Source organism: Rhipicephalus microplus, chromosome 7 (assembly GCF_043290135.1).
Source record: "Rhipicephalus microplus isolate Deutch F79 chromosome 7, USDA_Rmic, whole genome shotgun sequence".
Classification (NCBI taxonomy): Eukaryota; Metazoa; Arthropoda; class Arachnida; order Ixodida; family Ixodidae; genus Rhipicephalus; species Rhipicephalus microplus.
In genome coordinates, this window is record NC_134706.1 from 171,236,302 (window position 1) to 171,252,591 (window position 16,290).

The window sequence follows — 16,290 nt, forward strand, 5'->3', positions numbered from 1 at the left end:
AGATATTTCTTGAGGATAGCTCATGAAGTGCACGACAATACTTTCATGATATTCATTTTCTGAACACTTATTTTTACGGAGTTGATTTGTTGTAAGAATTTTCGTTTGATATCTAATTTTAGGTCAGAAATTTATGCTCGTAGTTTGCAGACACATTCACCTTGTATATTGATGTCGGTGTCGGAGTTAAAGACTTTTCATCTGGAAAACAAAACGCACGCCTTTTTTGCGGATTTAGTCAAAACCTGTTCTCCTGTGCCGATTCGGCAACCTTGTTATGGTCAAGTTTAAGCCGGCGTGCAGACTTTGCGAAGTCGCATGATATAAATCCAGGCTGCGCGTCATCAATATAAGTACAATGAAGCTTATTGCATAGCATTCACAGTCGCAAAGAATCAATTTTTTGTCCAACTCAGGACATCCCCTTGGGTACTCCGCTTTCTTGGAGAATCGTTCAAAACAAAACGCTGCCCATTCGGACACAAAACGCGCCCTTTACACCTAAGTACGAGAAATCTCACAATATGCCCAATTGTCAGGTGGTGTTTTGAGCCTTTTCCACGTCGAGGATCAGCGAAAGAAATAATTTGTTATTGATGAGAGTATAATGAATTTATGTCTCAATACGCAACAGATGGTCAGTGGCGGATCTACATTTACGAAAGTGGCTCAGGTATGGTTCCAGTAGAGTGTTTGTTCCAGAAAATGTAGAGACCGGTGTTTATTCGTCTTCTTGAAAAGTAGTTTACACAGGCAACTTGGTGTTGCGATCAGCCTGTAACTGGTAACAAAAGATGTATTCTTGTCCCACATTACCTTTAAGGCCGAGTGCCGTAAATATGCGACACACCAAAATAGTTCGAGCAAAGAAGTCACGAAATGTGGGCTGTCTTTGATGCCAGCTCTAAAGTAATTACAGTGAACGCATCTTTCAGCAAGAAAACTTTATCACCATATAGTGTAAATTATACTGTGTGAAACAGGCCGGTGCCTGAATGAACGTTTAAAGGAGCATCATTACAATGCATACTCAGCTGTGCAAGGTCATTTGGGCATTTATTGTAGAGAGTGTGGTTGCAGACCAGAATTCAAAAAGTGCACTGTTGTAGCCAAGCAGCACCACCAGCTAACATGGGAGATTATAGATGCCAATGAAATCCAAACAGTGGGTGATCAATGTATCAGCATGCCTTCGCTTGCTCTCACTAAAAAAGAAATCGACTTTCTGGCTTCGACACAGTATATTGTGAATTCGTGCTGAGCTGTGGTGGCGTAATCATATAATCAGATCTTGATTGTTCTCAGATCACGATTGATGTTCTTAGTAATCAGATCATGATTGAATCAGATCATGATATAATCAGATCGTTGATTGATGCAATGAGTTGCGCAATTGTGCGGTGATGTTATGTCAGGAGTATATATTTCCAGCGTTTTCGCTGATAAAGTTTCAGTTGAAGATTGACTGATTGATTGATATGTGGGGTTTAACGTCCCAAAACCACCCTATGATTCTCAAAGATGCCGTAGTGGAGGGCTCCAGCAATTTCGATCACCTGGGGTTCTTTCACATGCACCCAAATCTGAGCACACGGGCCCACAACATTTCCGCCTCAATTGTAATTGCAGCCGTCGCAGCCGGGATTTGATCCCACGACCTGCGGGTCAGCAGCCGAGTATCTTAGCCACTAGACCACCACGGTAGGGCAATTCCCGTTGAATTCAGCGCACTTTCTGTCCTTGTCTCTCTTCTGTAGTTACGTCGTAACTACTCTTAGTCTTGCACTGTGCAAATATGTTTATTCCCAATCACAACTAGCCCAAGCATCTGTCTTATCAAGTTACATTTCTAGTACGTCGGGCTCCTTCTCGTGCTTCCCTGCTGATCCGTGTCACCTCGCCAACCTCAATGCCATTGCTGAGTGCCAATCTCGCACTTTTGCTTATTGCTTACGCCTCAAGTTTCTACCGCCTGCAGTCAAGCCGTTGTTCGGAGGCTTCACCTATAGGACGGGACATGACATTCGAATTTGCAAAATTCTTCACTCGGAATGGAAAGGTCGAGCGCGCCAGCTTCGGGACGTGATGTTCTTTCAAGTGAACAGTGCCGACAGCGCTCGAAGAGCCAAGAAAAAGTGGCTGGAGTTTTGCGTCTCCACTGGCAGAACGACCGAGTTCATTTGGCAACATCTGCTGGCAAACCTTGGGGCCATCTCTCCCAGGAAGAAACTCTCACCGAGCAAACCAATCCACACTGCGTGTGAGGTGCCCATCCTGGACTGTGGGCAGCGTGTGTTAAGCTTGGCTCCCAAGTTCGCCACACAACCTCGGCTGGCACCTCCGGAATCGCTGACTCTTGCACGGCAAGTAGCCAAACGGGCTCCCGAGGCCGAAACAGATAGATGTGTAGCTGAAGGCATTCAGGTTCTGCCGCAGTCTACACCAGAGCACAATAACATGCATTTTCTCCATGTTCTCACGTTTTTCAAAGACAAATCACTAGCCTTGTCGACCGTAGCTTAGGATGAGGGTTTGGCTGTGTTGCCGAATAACGTGCTCCGCTCAAAAGCCAGCAATTCTGTAAGTTCCATGTTCGAAAGCCGCAGCGACTTAACGCTGACAAAAGTGAAAACTGAAGTCAAGAAGTGCAACACACTGAAAATAAGTAAGGTAGCAAGATCCATTGACAAAAGCAAGAAGCTTAGCTTAGAATGATTTATTACGGTCAAGACTCACAAAATAGACTGGCCGCTTTGAGTCATTGTTTAGGAAAATGGGACGTGAAAGAAGGAATGGGCCTTGTTTTTACAACATAAGCTAAACTTGCTGACCATCGATAACCTTTTTCTGGTGAAAGATTCTAATGGCATCATCTCATTTCTGTCACGTAACAACAATGGCTTAAGTGCCTGCTCCGTTGACATTAAGGATCTTTACTACTCTTTACCACATGACACGCTGCTACGGTGCGTTGAGGACTGCATTGACAACTTCGGTTCAGTTACGTTCCAGAATGCTTCGGGCATAACAGTCAGTGGCTTTCTTGAGCTCGTTGGCTTTTATTTAAAGACAACGTTTGTATCAGGGAACGAAAGTACTTTTATTCAAAAAAGAGGAGTGTACATCGGTTCTCACATAGCACCTGTTTTAAGTGACATTTTTCTCGCTCACCATGACCGACTCCTGGCTAGCCGCCTCGACAGAACGGCTGTCATAAAGGTGTTCCGTTTTGTTGACGATTTTCTTGTGCTTTTATACTGCGATGATCAGGGCTTTGAAGCTGCCGTTTTAAATGCGTTACGTATTTTCGATTAGTGCATGGCACCTCTTATTCTGACTCATGAGCTTCCACAGGATGCCTTATTAAGGTTTTTAGATTTGAGAATAAATATCTCATGTGATCACCTTTGCTGGAAATATGAGCCTAGAGGAAGCAAACTTCTTCTGCCGTACTTGTCGGCTCATTCAAAGCTCGTAAAGAGAGGGATCGCAAATGACTGTTTAAGAAATGCCCTCCGAAAGTCTTGCGGCCACTCGGTAATCAGCAGCTTCGTTGAACAGGCTTCCTATCTGGACAGCGCTGGTTTCCCCAATCATATGCTGGTTTCGGTGGCGGAAAAGATGCTTAGGACAATCAAACAGAGACGAGAAGCACCAGTGAACTGCGTGGGAGGTAGCTATAAGCGCGTGACTGATTCCCTATCTACATAGGTTTTCTCACAATTTGAGAAATGTAGGGGACATGGTAGGTGTGAATGTGGTTTTCTCTTCCCCAGGAAAGATTTCAGCACTCTGCAAACGGGTGAATGCGCAGTCCACACAAAGGAGCTGCTGCTCAATCAAACATAGAAGGCTATTAGTAATATGTTGGATAGCCGTCGTTTATTTGCTCCCGTTGTCTTGCGGCAAGATATATGTTAGGCAAACGGGCCGGTGCCTGAATTAACGGTTAAAGGAGCATCATTACAATTTATACTGAGCTGTGCAAGGTCATTTGGGCATTCATTCTAGAGATTGTGGTTGCAGACCGGAATTCAAAAAGTGTATTGTTGTAGCCAAACACCGTCCCCAGCTAACACGGGAGAATATGGATGCCAATGAAATATAAATACTGGATGATCGATGTATCAGCATGCCTTCGCTTGCTCTGACTGAAAAATAAATCGAGTATCTGGCTTCGAAAAAATAGATTGTGAATTTGTGCTTAGCTCTAGCGTCAGAACCATATATCCAGATGATTCTCCTGCTGTGATGCATTGCGTTGCGCGATTGCGCGGTGATGTTATGTCACGAGGATATATTTCAAGCGTTTTCGCTAATCAAATTTCAGTTAAAGTCAGTGCTCTTTCTGTCCTTGTCTCTTCTTCTGTAGCTACGCCGTAACTACTCGTAGTCTTGCGTTGTGCAAATATGTTGCTTCCCAATCGCTAACTAGCCCAAGCATTTGTCTTATCAAGAGAAGGGCATTTTATTTATGGTATTTTTTTAATTTTAGCCCTAGTTTATGGATTTTGAACGTAGTTTTGTGTCGTTGGAACAATGTAGTAAAGTGCAAGGAGCTGAAGATCTGTTTAAAGAGTGCACCGAGAGGCGTCACCTTCTCTTGCAGGCTGTCGCCTTGTATCCTCACGAGATGAAGTGGTAGTATTAAACTTGTGTGTTATAACTTAAATGGCCTTAGGCATGCGCATTTGGAAGCGCGCGCAGCTTATGATTTCAGCAGACATCTCTGTATATTAACCGTCATCGACGAAGAATAAACACGGTTGCTTGGGGTACTGGTTTGGTGGAGTACCTTTGAGGTCTTTCGGCTCTACGACGCTGTTGGGCAAGATATGGTGGCGGATACCCCAGTTGGAAATGAGCGGTGAAGAGACCAAAAGCTGAAGCAATGAGCCTCTACTAATCACCGGAATTGCTGCCAACGCCTATGAAGCCTGCTCTTCCATGAACTCCATGGCACTGCCTTTTCAAGAATTCTCTGCTAACATCGGGGAGCGATGTCCACTCAACTGTGAGCCGTAAAGCTTTGCAGTTGCACTCTTTAGAGATAGAAGGCTAGCGATTATGCCGCGCATTACCGCATACAGCGAGAAAAGAACAAGGCAGCATCAGCGACGGGTACGATGCAGTGGCGGCATTATTGGGCGCCCACGTTTCTTCATAAAAGGACATTGTCGTGAAACGAAACTGATTTAGACAGCGCAATCAACAGCTGGAGAAACCGCAGCAGCATTCTTCACGGCACTGCGCAAGTTGACATTGACCTGCAACTTCGGTGAACAAACTGACGACTTCATTCGGAACCAGCTTGTTGCAAAAACTAGCAACCATGTTTTTTGCGAGCGCCTACTTTTAGATGAAATTCAGCTTACAGGGGCTTGAGTCTGCTTTGACTATACGAACAACACTGAACAAACGACAAAACATAGGCTTGACTTAAAGTCATCAGCTGCGAGTTTTCCAAATGTGGATATACATGACATGTCATTCTGTACAGTAGCACATAGGCCGTCACCACAGCACAAAGCGTGTTTTCATTGTACGTATTTACGGATTTCGTGAGATGAAACGTGCAGCAAATGTGGCAAACTGGGGCATTTCCAGCGTATATATCAGAGCACCACCTCAGACGAGTGGGCGCTTGTTCGAGAGGTCGATACCTGCAATACATCCGCGCACCTCAACGTGTTGCTTCTAATCCTGCAGAACAAATCAGCATTACATATGGGTGTCCTCGAGCAGGACGTACCCCTACGTCTCTTCATACACACAGGCTCTGCTGTTTTGATTATCTGGGCCATCACGTATTCGAAGTTGGAATGTCCCCTGCGCAGCTGTCCTCAGCGACACTGCACAATTTTTTCGCCTCATGGAGAGGGTTACGATGCCTGTCATCTTCTGAGGTAGGCACGCCAAGATAATTTTTTACATCGTCAAAGGTGGTACGGACATCCTCGGTATTAACGCTTGCAAAGCCCTAAGGCTGCACATTGATGGTATGTCACCACTGGAATGCACTAACATGACGCAAGCGCCACAAGACCGTGATTCTGGAATTATCTGTGAACTTTCGAACGTTTTCAATGTAATGTTAGTACTAGCAGCAAATTTCATTCATAAGGTAATGTTCAGAAAAAGGGTCACGCCAGTCGCTGATAACTTACGCTGTTTGCCAATTTCAGTGCGAGATGCGGTGCGTGAAAAGTTGCAGTGCCTTGAGTAGAGTCATGTGATAAAAAGATGAATGCATCAAATTGGATATCCACTAATCGTTGTAGTGGTGAAGAAAACCAGCATGATACAAATTCGTATCGACCTACACGAACCGAACAAAGTATTTGTCACTGAAAATTTACTGTTGCCTCAAATGGAAGAACTGCTGCCCCAATTTAACGGCGCAAATAGTTTTTCCAAGACTGATTACGGTTCTGCTCAGTCCTGAAAGCAGAGAATAGACTACCTTCATAACAGAAAATGTGTTTTATCGACGCAAGCGCGCCTTTGTTGGCCTTATGTGCACACCGTCTGTTTTCCAGAGACTGATGATCACTGGTGCAGAAGACTGAGGCGCAAAAAACATAACGTAAAGCAGGGAGAGCAGGAGAGAAGACAGAACAGCGCCAACTACTAAGTGTTTAATGACCGTCTTGCTTTATTGACCGTCTTGCTTCACGTTAAGTTTTTTGTGACTCAGTCTTCTGCACCAAGTATGCACACACTAGCCCGAAAACAAGTCTTTTTGGATGATCACTGTCCTGCAGAAGTGGAAAAAATTCGGTAGATCCTACAAACCTGGGAATCGACGTTATGCCAAACATGCGGAGGAAAGGTGTCCATTTTGCAATGTTTTGTTAGCGACACGCCACGACATGACACTAACTATATTTGCAAATGTTGCACGCACAGACTTATGTTGAAGAGTTGGAGATGTTTATATAACCAGTTGTTTCACTTGCGCAACGATGCCAACTCGAACATGCGTATTAGCAACACTAGAAGCTGATATAAAGCGCTGATGCTCGCGACGATGCTGGCCCTGCACACAGCTCTGAAGCCAAATTCAGCGCATAGCAACTAACCTCAAGTGACGTTAACCCGGCGTGACGGCTGTATCAAAGGAGTACATATGTAATGTTTATAAAATTGGGTAGGCAGCACAGCACCCACTATTGACGTTTCAGAAAGATTAGCGTCAATTTGAAAAGTAATTCAGAGACTGGGCGTAGCTCTGAGGTAAAATACGTCATTGCCACGCAGAATACTTGGGTTGAATTCAGGCTGGCACCCTAAAATTATTCTTTGAATTGGCCAGGTCGGCGCTACCAAGGTTGGGTATTTTTTAGCGCTCTCGCGCTATATTTGCCCATATGTGGTCGCGTCATTCTTGAGTAGATACTAAGTGTGAAGCACCTGTGGCACATGCCCGCATACCAGTGAAACGTACCCGCCCCTGGGTATGTGCCACTGTTGGTCGGGAACTGTTTGACGATGTATGCGACGAGATTGTGTCATTATTTATGTCTTGACCACCACGTCATACTTTTCCAACCATCTTACTCTCCCAGGCTAAGTCTCATTTGCGTCATATTAGGGGAGGGGCCACGAGAGCGCCCAAACATAAGCGGCTAGATAGATAGATAGATAGTAGATAGATAGATAGATAGATAGATAGATAGATAGATAGATAGATAGATAGATAGATAGATAGATAGATAGATAGATACATAGATAGATAGATAGATAGATAGACGCGCTCAAAGTCGCCGAAGTGCCTAAGAAATGCTTCGCAGTTAAAAAAATTTTTGCAACATACATAACGTGGATGGGTTTCGTAGCAGGCTTCGATTGCATATTTAGAGCCTTAATAATGTGTTGCATTTGATTGAAAACTCTGAATTCAAGCTTAATGACGAATGCATTTCAGTGTTCAAGATATAAAATTTCTTGTGCAAATAATAAATCAACAGGAAACGTGCCCTCTACGAAGCAATAATGACTTCATCAAGGCTGCGCCAGCAGCAATGAATATTATTACACCACGCTCAATTTTAGACTTGGTTGGCTATTAGGTAATGTTCGTTTCGTACTATGCAGAGCTTGTTGAGCCTCTTCTTGATCGCGTAAGAACTTAACGTCAAATTGGAATTCTGCCAGACCAGTTTGTTTAAAGCAGCTGAAAAGTACCTTGTCCACGAATTGTGTTTAGATTTTTGGCCAAGTTCATGACATTATCGTGGCTGTGGATGCCTCATTCATCGGACTAGGATCAGTGTTGCAACAGAAAAGAAATCTTGAGCTAGTAGCAATTTAATTTGTTTCTTGCAGGCTTACCCCACAGGAGCAGAAGGACTCCATTAGAAACCTGGAAGCCCTTGCATGCATCTGGGCTTGTTAACACTGAAGTATGTACCCTTGGGGCTGTCCATTCAATCTGCACACCGATCTCCAGGCTCTGACTAAACTCCTAAGTACAACAGAAGCAGGTCGCCATTCAATACGAATAGAGCGGAGGACGCGAGATTAATGTCATGCAACTTCTCAATTGAATTCTGGAAGGGGGACAACAATAAGTTTGTGGCTGCTACCTGAAAAATGAATCTCCCGATTCAGGTGCAAGAGAAAAATCTGGAAAACCGTTTGTGTGGACTCACCATGCGTCGCCCATGGGGAGTTTCTCAATTAAATAAGGCAGGACCCGCTGCTGTAACAAGTGATAAAGTGCGTGACATCGACATGGCTTGTAGTAAAGACGTTGGCTGCTGATGTAGTTCTATTCTACAGGGTGCGGACTATGCTCTCAGTCGCTGGAAACCTCCTACTTTGTAGAGACATGTTTGTTGCACCTTCATCTCTCGCAGTACGGCTACTTGACACAGATTATGAACGAGTATCACCCAGGAATAACAACGACAAAACAGTGACTACGTGAGCAATACTGGTGGCCTGCTATCTGCAAACAAGCAGAGCAGCTCATTGCATCTTGTGTTGTAGGCCAATAAGTTGACAACTCTGCAATACCAGTGACTCCACCTCTGCAGCCCGTTGCATTTTTATCGGCATCATTAAAGAAGATATGAATCGATAACCTGGGCTCTTTTGCGAACGTGCCTGCAGATTCTCGCTTCGCAAATACGGTCATTGGTTACTCCAGCAAGTGGCTAGAGAGGTTTGCTTCGCTGTGAGAGCGAATGCTACAACAATGCTACAACAATGCACCTTTCCAGAAATCGCAGCACCGCGCCTTCCCCTGGTGGATTGGCGCGGGGGCATTATGGGAAAACGGAGTGCCGGACGAGCAGAGTCCCGCTTCGGCCAGCTTTCGTCGCGCACCGTGCGTTGTTTTGGTTGATGTTATGTGCTGCTATTGTGCAACAACGTCTACTTCCTATCTCGTCAACTTTTGTGCACGCTTCATAGAGTGTGTTGTTCGTCACAAATAGCCCGAGCCATCGACGAACATGCCGAAAAAGAAGGAACGCGGCGTACAAACCTGCTGTGTTCCTGGCTGTGATAACAACACGCGAAAGACACCAGACGTTTAGTTTCATTGCTTTTAGAAGGACACTGCTCTTAGAAAAGAACGAATTAAAAGAAGTATTCAGTGAGGCGACGCAGGGCGTTTTATTTGTGGCTGCCGTCGAAACGCCACACGATATGTGGAGCTCATTTGATTCGGAGAGAACGGAAACAGTACATGGATCCTGCTATCTTGCCTCAGTGAATGTACGCGGAAAGGTGTCCATCCATAAAAGCCAGTAAATGCGCATGACCTAATTCTAGAACCACAGGCGTGGTGGTTGAAAGGAAGGGGTCTAACCTCTTCCGGGCTGCTTCATGGGGGCAAAGCATGCCCTGGCGCTGACCGGAATATTTTTAAAAGCTTGGCCAAGGCTCCTTGTCTTTGTCAAGAGACTGTTGTTCATCCTGTCTTACAGTTATTTCACAGGGGACTGTTTACGCCCGCCTCTTTTTTTCTCTGGCTTTTAAAATACGGATTATGAGGCAGTGACGAGGACGGAGTTTGGTGCTGTAGTTGCAATAGAAACGAAGTCTCGGGATGACAAATATAGCGGCATTTTCATGGCTCTCCTGCAAAATAAGTAAAGGATGTGTACTCGGACGCATTAACTAAGCGAAAGTTAGTGTAATGGACATTTTGTTATTGTCTTCATAATACATTAGATGTTTTCTCTCTCTCGCCATATATATATATATATATATATATAAATATATACATATATATATATATATATATATATATATATATATATATATATATATATATATATATATATATATATATATATATATATATATATATATATATATATATATATATATATATAGTCTAGTAGATCCTCCGTGAGCGGTCACAACGTGGTTTATTTCGACGTTTCGGCCAGAGTCTGGCCTTCATCAGGAATAAAGATACAGTTTGTCGGTGCTCAGCTTTATACAATCTCAAATCAGAGGGCAAGGTAAGAGGGAAAAAAAGGAAAGAAAAAAAAGAAAAGGAAAGGATAGAAAAAAAGAAAAAAGAGAAAAATAATATACGGTGGACGCCCCTCGGGAGCCCCCCATCCACTTTTCCCTCCACTCCCCCCCATCTCTCTCCCCCTCTCCCCCCTTCAACTTTCTGATGTCAGCGGTCTGTGTATGTTTCCGTTCACTAGCGCATTCCTCCCGATCAGACGGCCCCTCCTGGCACTGGCGGTTCGGTGTGGGGCAAAAAAGAGCTTTTCAGGAAGTCCTAAGCCTTTAACTACTCGGGGTCCCGTAAACAATTCGTCGTAGAAGGACGGGGGCCGCGTATTGTGGCAGAGGCTGGTCAGCGGGCATTTTAGGAAGTTCTAAGCCTTTAACTACTCCGCGCCCTGTCAACATTTCGTCGTAAAAATAGGGGTGTCCCGTATTGCGGTAGGCTGTGCAAGCGCGTGCAATGCGAATTCCTGGCCCGCTTCTAAATTACGCGTGTCGTGGGGGCCTCCCGGCTGTGCACATGGTTGCTGTTGGGCATGTCGTGCATGGCACAATTGATTGGGTAGTAAAATAAAACAGAAAACAGACGGCAGCTGCACTTAGGAAGAGTAGTTACACTTGGAATTGTTTTAGGTTGTCCAGTGCCCTTCGCAGCTGCAGTGCCGTGAACTCAGTTACTATTTTCATTGTTGCCGTTATTGTTTTCTAATGCTTTAATTGCTGCAAGTGTACCAGGATTCTCATTTATTCCTCTATCGAGGGTGTTAAATCGGTGGATAAGGTATGACTCTCGTTGTTCACGTTCTCGATTTGATTTAAATCCCGTCTCTAAGAGCGTTACTGATAGTTTGTCGAATGCATGGTCGGGAAGATATATATATATATATATATATATATATATATATATATATATATATATATATATATACATATTTATATATATATATATATATATATATATATATATATATATATATATATATATATATATATATATATACATATACATATATATATAACACAGTTTTTTTTCTTTCTTTTTACATTGCATTTGTTTTATTAACATCCCCTATACAGTCAGTCCTTGGCATTATTGTCTGTTAGATCTCATTATTTTGGTGTCAAAACACGGAAAAACGCGCCCTTACGTATACACATCTTTTCCTTATTCATTAACGAGGGTCTCGTACTGGGAGACTTGGTGTCATTAGGTTATATACGAGGTAGTATTGGTCAGCGGCCCTCTCGTAATAAGTTCACGTGCTACGTGACGTCACACACGTTTATAAAATGGTGTTCCACGCTCACCGCTTGGCTACAGAAGGCGCTGACTGACATTCCCACGTTTTAATTCACATATAAACCCAAAAAAGTTGGTTGGTGGAAGGCCGCTGTGATAGCTCAGTGATTAGAACATCGAACACGTTATTCGAAGGTCGTAGGTTTGATTCTTTCTCACAGCTGCTTATTCTTGCACCCACTTTTCTTTCTTCCTACTTACGTTACATTTGTTCTAAGAACTTCCTTTATATATTCCTCGGCATTATTATCTGTTTGATCTCACTCATATTGTGTCAAAACACGGAATAACGAGCCCTTAGGTATACACCTATTTCCCTTATATATATATATATATATTGTTACGGAGCTCGCAAACACACGGAAGAGAGGAATGAGCGTATTTCCTATATTTACATGCCAAAGTGACGCTTCAGAGCTGCCAGTCTCTCGCGCGGCGAGTCCACTTCTTTTTCATCGAACTGTTGTCCACGACGGTAGAGCCATGCCCACTGCCTCGTAATATCACCCCCGGCGAACAAAGCGCCGTCACGGCGCCCCTAAGTCAATCAGGACTGGCAGTATAGTAGGGCTTTAGGCGCGACACATGAACAACATCAGTAGATGGTGTAGCAGAGGATGAGTGCGGTTGAACGGGAGTGATGAGGTAGTCGACGTCGGTGACCTTGCGGAGAACTTTGTAGGGTCCTGTGTATCGTGGGAGGAGCTTCTCGCACAAACCTTCACGTCGATACGGCGTCCAGAGTAGGACAAGAGAGTCATCAGGGTAGTCAACGTCGCGGTGCGAGTCATCGTAGCGGACTTTTTGTGCGGCCTGAGAAGCACTGAGCCGAGTGTGCGCGATTTGGCGAGCGACGCGGGCTCGAGAAGCAGCGTCCTGCGCATACACCGTTGGTTGGATAGTAGCAGAAGGAAGGAGTGTGTCGAATGGCAACGCAGGGTTGCAGCCGTACAAAAGAAAGAATGGAGAGTAGCCGGCGGTGTCATGTCTTGACGAATTATATGCAAATGTAACGTAGGGGAGCATTGCGTCCCAGTCACGGTGGTCAGCAGAGACGTACATAGACAACATGTCTGTAAGAGTTCGGTTGAGACGCTCCGTGAGACCGTTAGTCTGGGGATGGTAGGCAGTAGTAAGGTGATGTTCGGTAGAGCAGCTCCGGAGGATTTCGTCGATAACTTTTGCGAGGAAGCAGCGGCCCCGATCCGTCAAAAGCTGGCGCGGAGCTCCATGCCGCAGAATGACGTCATTTAGGAGAAAGTCTGCGACGTCTGTAGCGCAGCTAGTTGGCAATGCACGAGTTATCGCGTATCTGGTCGCATAGTCGGTTGCGACAGCGATCCACTTGTTGCCTGACACGGACGTCGGGAAAGGTCCGAGCAAGTCGAGGCCGATGCGGAAGAATGGTTCCGGGGGAATGTCGATAGGTTGGAGCAGGCCAGCCGGACGGAGAGCAGGACGTTTCCGACGCTGGCAGCGCTCGCAAGCAGCGACATAACGGCGCACAAATTTATACATGCCAGGCCAAAAGAACCGTTGCCGCACGCGGTGATAGGTGCGTGAAAAACCCAGGTGTCCCGCCGTCGGTGCGTCATGCAGATGTTGAAGAATAGTGGCACGCATGTGTTGGGGAATAACTAACAAATATTCCGGGCCATCAGACTTCATGTTGCGACGATACAGAATGTCGTTGCGAAGGACATATTGACGGAGAGAAGGGTCGGAATGTCCTGAAGATACTCGCTGAATGACCTTCTTGAGGGTTGCGTCCCGGCGCTGCTCTGTGCCGATGTCGTGCAAATCAGATATGGCGAGCACACAAGAATCGCCTTCATGGACAGCGAGGCTAGCAGGGTCCACCGGATAACGCGAGAGACAATCAGCATCTTGGTGCAACCTGCCCGACTTATAAATTACGTCGAAGTTATACTCCTGGAGACGTAGAGCCCAGCGACCTAGGCGACCAGTTGGGTCCTTGAGCGACGACAGCCAACACAGAGCGTGGTGGTCCGTAATAACTGAAAACTCGCGGCCATACAAGTAGGGGCGAAATTTCGCTACAGCCCAGACCAACGCAAGACACTCGCGCTCTGTTATCGAATAGTTTCGCTCAGATGTGGAGAGAAGGCGGCTGGCATACGCAATAACACGCGTTTGGCCTCCCTGGTGTTGAGCGAGGACGGCGCCGATTCCGTGAGCACTGGCGTCTGTGCGTACTTCAGTCGTCGCAGACGGGTCAAAGTGAGCCAGTATTGGTGGTGAAATGAGCAGGTCGATCAGCGTGGAAAACGCAGCTGCTTGGTCTTGGCCCCACGAGAAGGGCACGTTCTTTTTGAGAAGATCAGTTAGTGGTCGTGCAATTGTAGCGAAATCGCGTATAAAGCGGCGGAAGTACGAGCATAAGCCCACAAAACTCCGAACATCTTTGGTTGAAGAAGGCAGAGGGAAATTCTTGACAGCGCTAATCTTGTCAGGGTCAGGTCGGACGCCAGCAGCACTTACAAGATGACCAAGGATCGTGATTTGTTGTCGGCCGAAATTGCACTTTTTCGAGTTCAGCTGGAGTCCTGCTCGACGAAAAACGGCTAAAATGGTCGACAAACGAGTTAAGTGAGTTTCAAATGTTGGGGAAAAAACAATCACATCGTCGAGGTAGCAAAGACAGATGGACCATTTATAACCACGAAGAAGAGAGTCCATCATGCGTTCGAACGTTGCCGGGGCGTTGCACAGCCCAAAAGGCATAACCTTGAACTGATAAAGGCCGTCCGGTGTGATGAAGGCAGTCTTTTCTCGGTCTAAGTCGTCGACAGAAATTTGCCAGTAGCCCGAACGCAGATCAATAGATGAGAAGTATCGCGCGCCATGAAGGCAATCAAGGGCGTCGTCGATTCGTGGCAGCGGATATACGTCTTTGCGGGTTATCTTGTTCAAGGCACGGTAGTCAACGCAAAATCTCCAGCTGCCATCCTTCTTTTTCACTAAAACAACAGGTGACGCCCATGGACTTGAAGAGGCCTCTATGACTCCTTTGGAGAGCATTTTCTCGACTTCTCGTTGTATGACCTGGCGTTCGGACTGGGAAACACGATACGGTCGCCGTCTAACAGGATTAGCATCGCCGGTATGTATTTGATGACGCACGAAGGACGTTTGCCCTAAAGGGCGGTCATCGAAGTCGAAAATATCTCGGTAGGTAGTCAGAACGTGGTGAAGTTGCGCCAATTGACAGGGCAGAAGATCAGGGGCGATCATCATCGTGATTTCGTCGCTAGGTGCGTTTGCTCGGCTGGCTGCAGTAGGGGACGAACAGTCTTCAGGGTCCAATGCCACGATGCTACATGCATCAAGTGGGGAAACGTGGGCTAACGAAATGCCTTGCGGGAGAACTTGGGTCGAACTACTGAAGTTAAGGAGCGGAAGCTGAACGTAGTTGTCCACAATAGTCACGATTGTATGCGGCACAGCAACACTTCGAGCCAAGAGCACATCCACCAATGGAGACACTATGTAGTCACCGTCAGGAAGAGCTGGTGATATCGTTAAGGCAACACACGTGGTGGCTTGCGGTGACAGCCGAACATAATCAACAGCGCACAAGCGGTGTGACGGTGAGGACGGCACAGGTCCAAGTCGAGGCAGTTCAAGTTGAAGAACGCCGGTTGCACAGTCGATGAGAGCAGCATGGGTGGACAAGAAATCTAAACCAAGAATTAGGTCATTTGGGCACTGCTCAATAACTGCAAAGAGAACAGATGTGGGGTGATCGGCGATAGTGATGCGTGCTGTGCACATTCCTGTGATGGCAAGACTTCTTCCGTCGGCGACACGAATAACGCCAGGGGCAGCCGGTGTGAGCACTTTCTTCAGGCGGCGACGAAGTCGGGCACTCATCACAGAAATATGCGCCCCAGTGTCAACAAGTGCAGAAACAGTCAGGCCGTCAACGTCGACGTCGATCAAATTTCGTCGTGTCGGCAGTACAAGGAGAGGATTTGAGGTCGGTACCGAGGATGCAGCTTCACCTCCAAGAGCTGCACCGCTTAGTTTCCCTGGTGAGAATTGAGCGGGGAGGTCGGGCGTCGTCGTAGAGGAGAAGGGGACGACGGGCGACGTCCTGGCGGCGAACGAGACTGGTGACGTCGAGGCGACGGTGAGCGGCTGTGCTGCGTATCAGGGGCATCGCAGGCGTAGGAATCGACGGGCAGAGGCCGGCGGTAGTTGTCGGCGATCGGCTCAGGAGGTTGGAAACGACGGTAGCTATCGGTGCGGCGAGCAGTGTTATACTGGTTTCGGGACGAAGACCAATGGTTGTGGCAATACCGTGCGACGTGACCTATGCGGCGGCAGTTAAAGCAGATCGGCCGATCATCCGCAGTTCTCCATTCGGCCGGATTGCGAGAGCGTGGATAAGACCTTTCTTGGGGTGGTGACCTGGGGCGAGGCGGCGACCTTGAACGGAAGCCAATTGGTCGAGACTGAGCAACGGCGCAGACATCGAAGCCCAA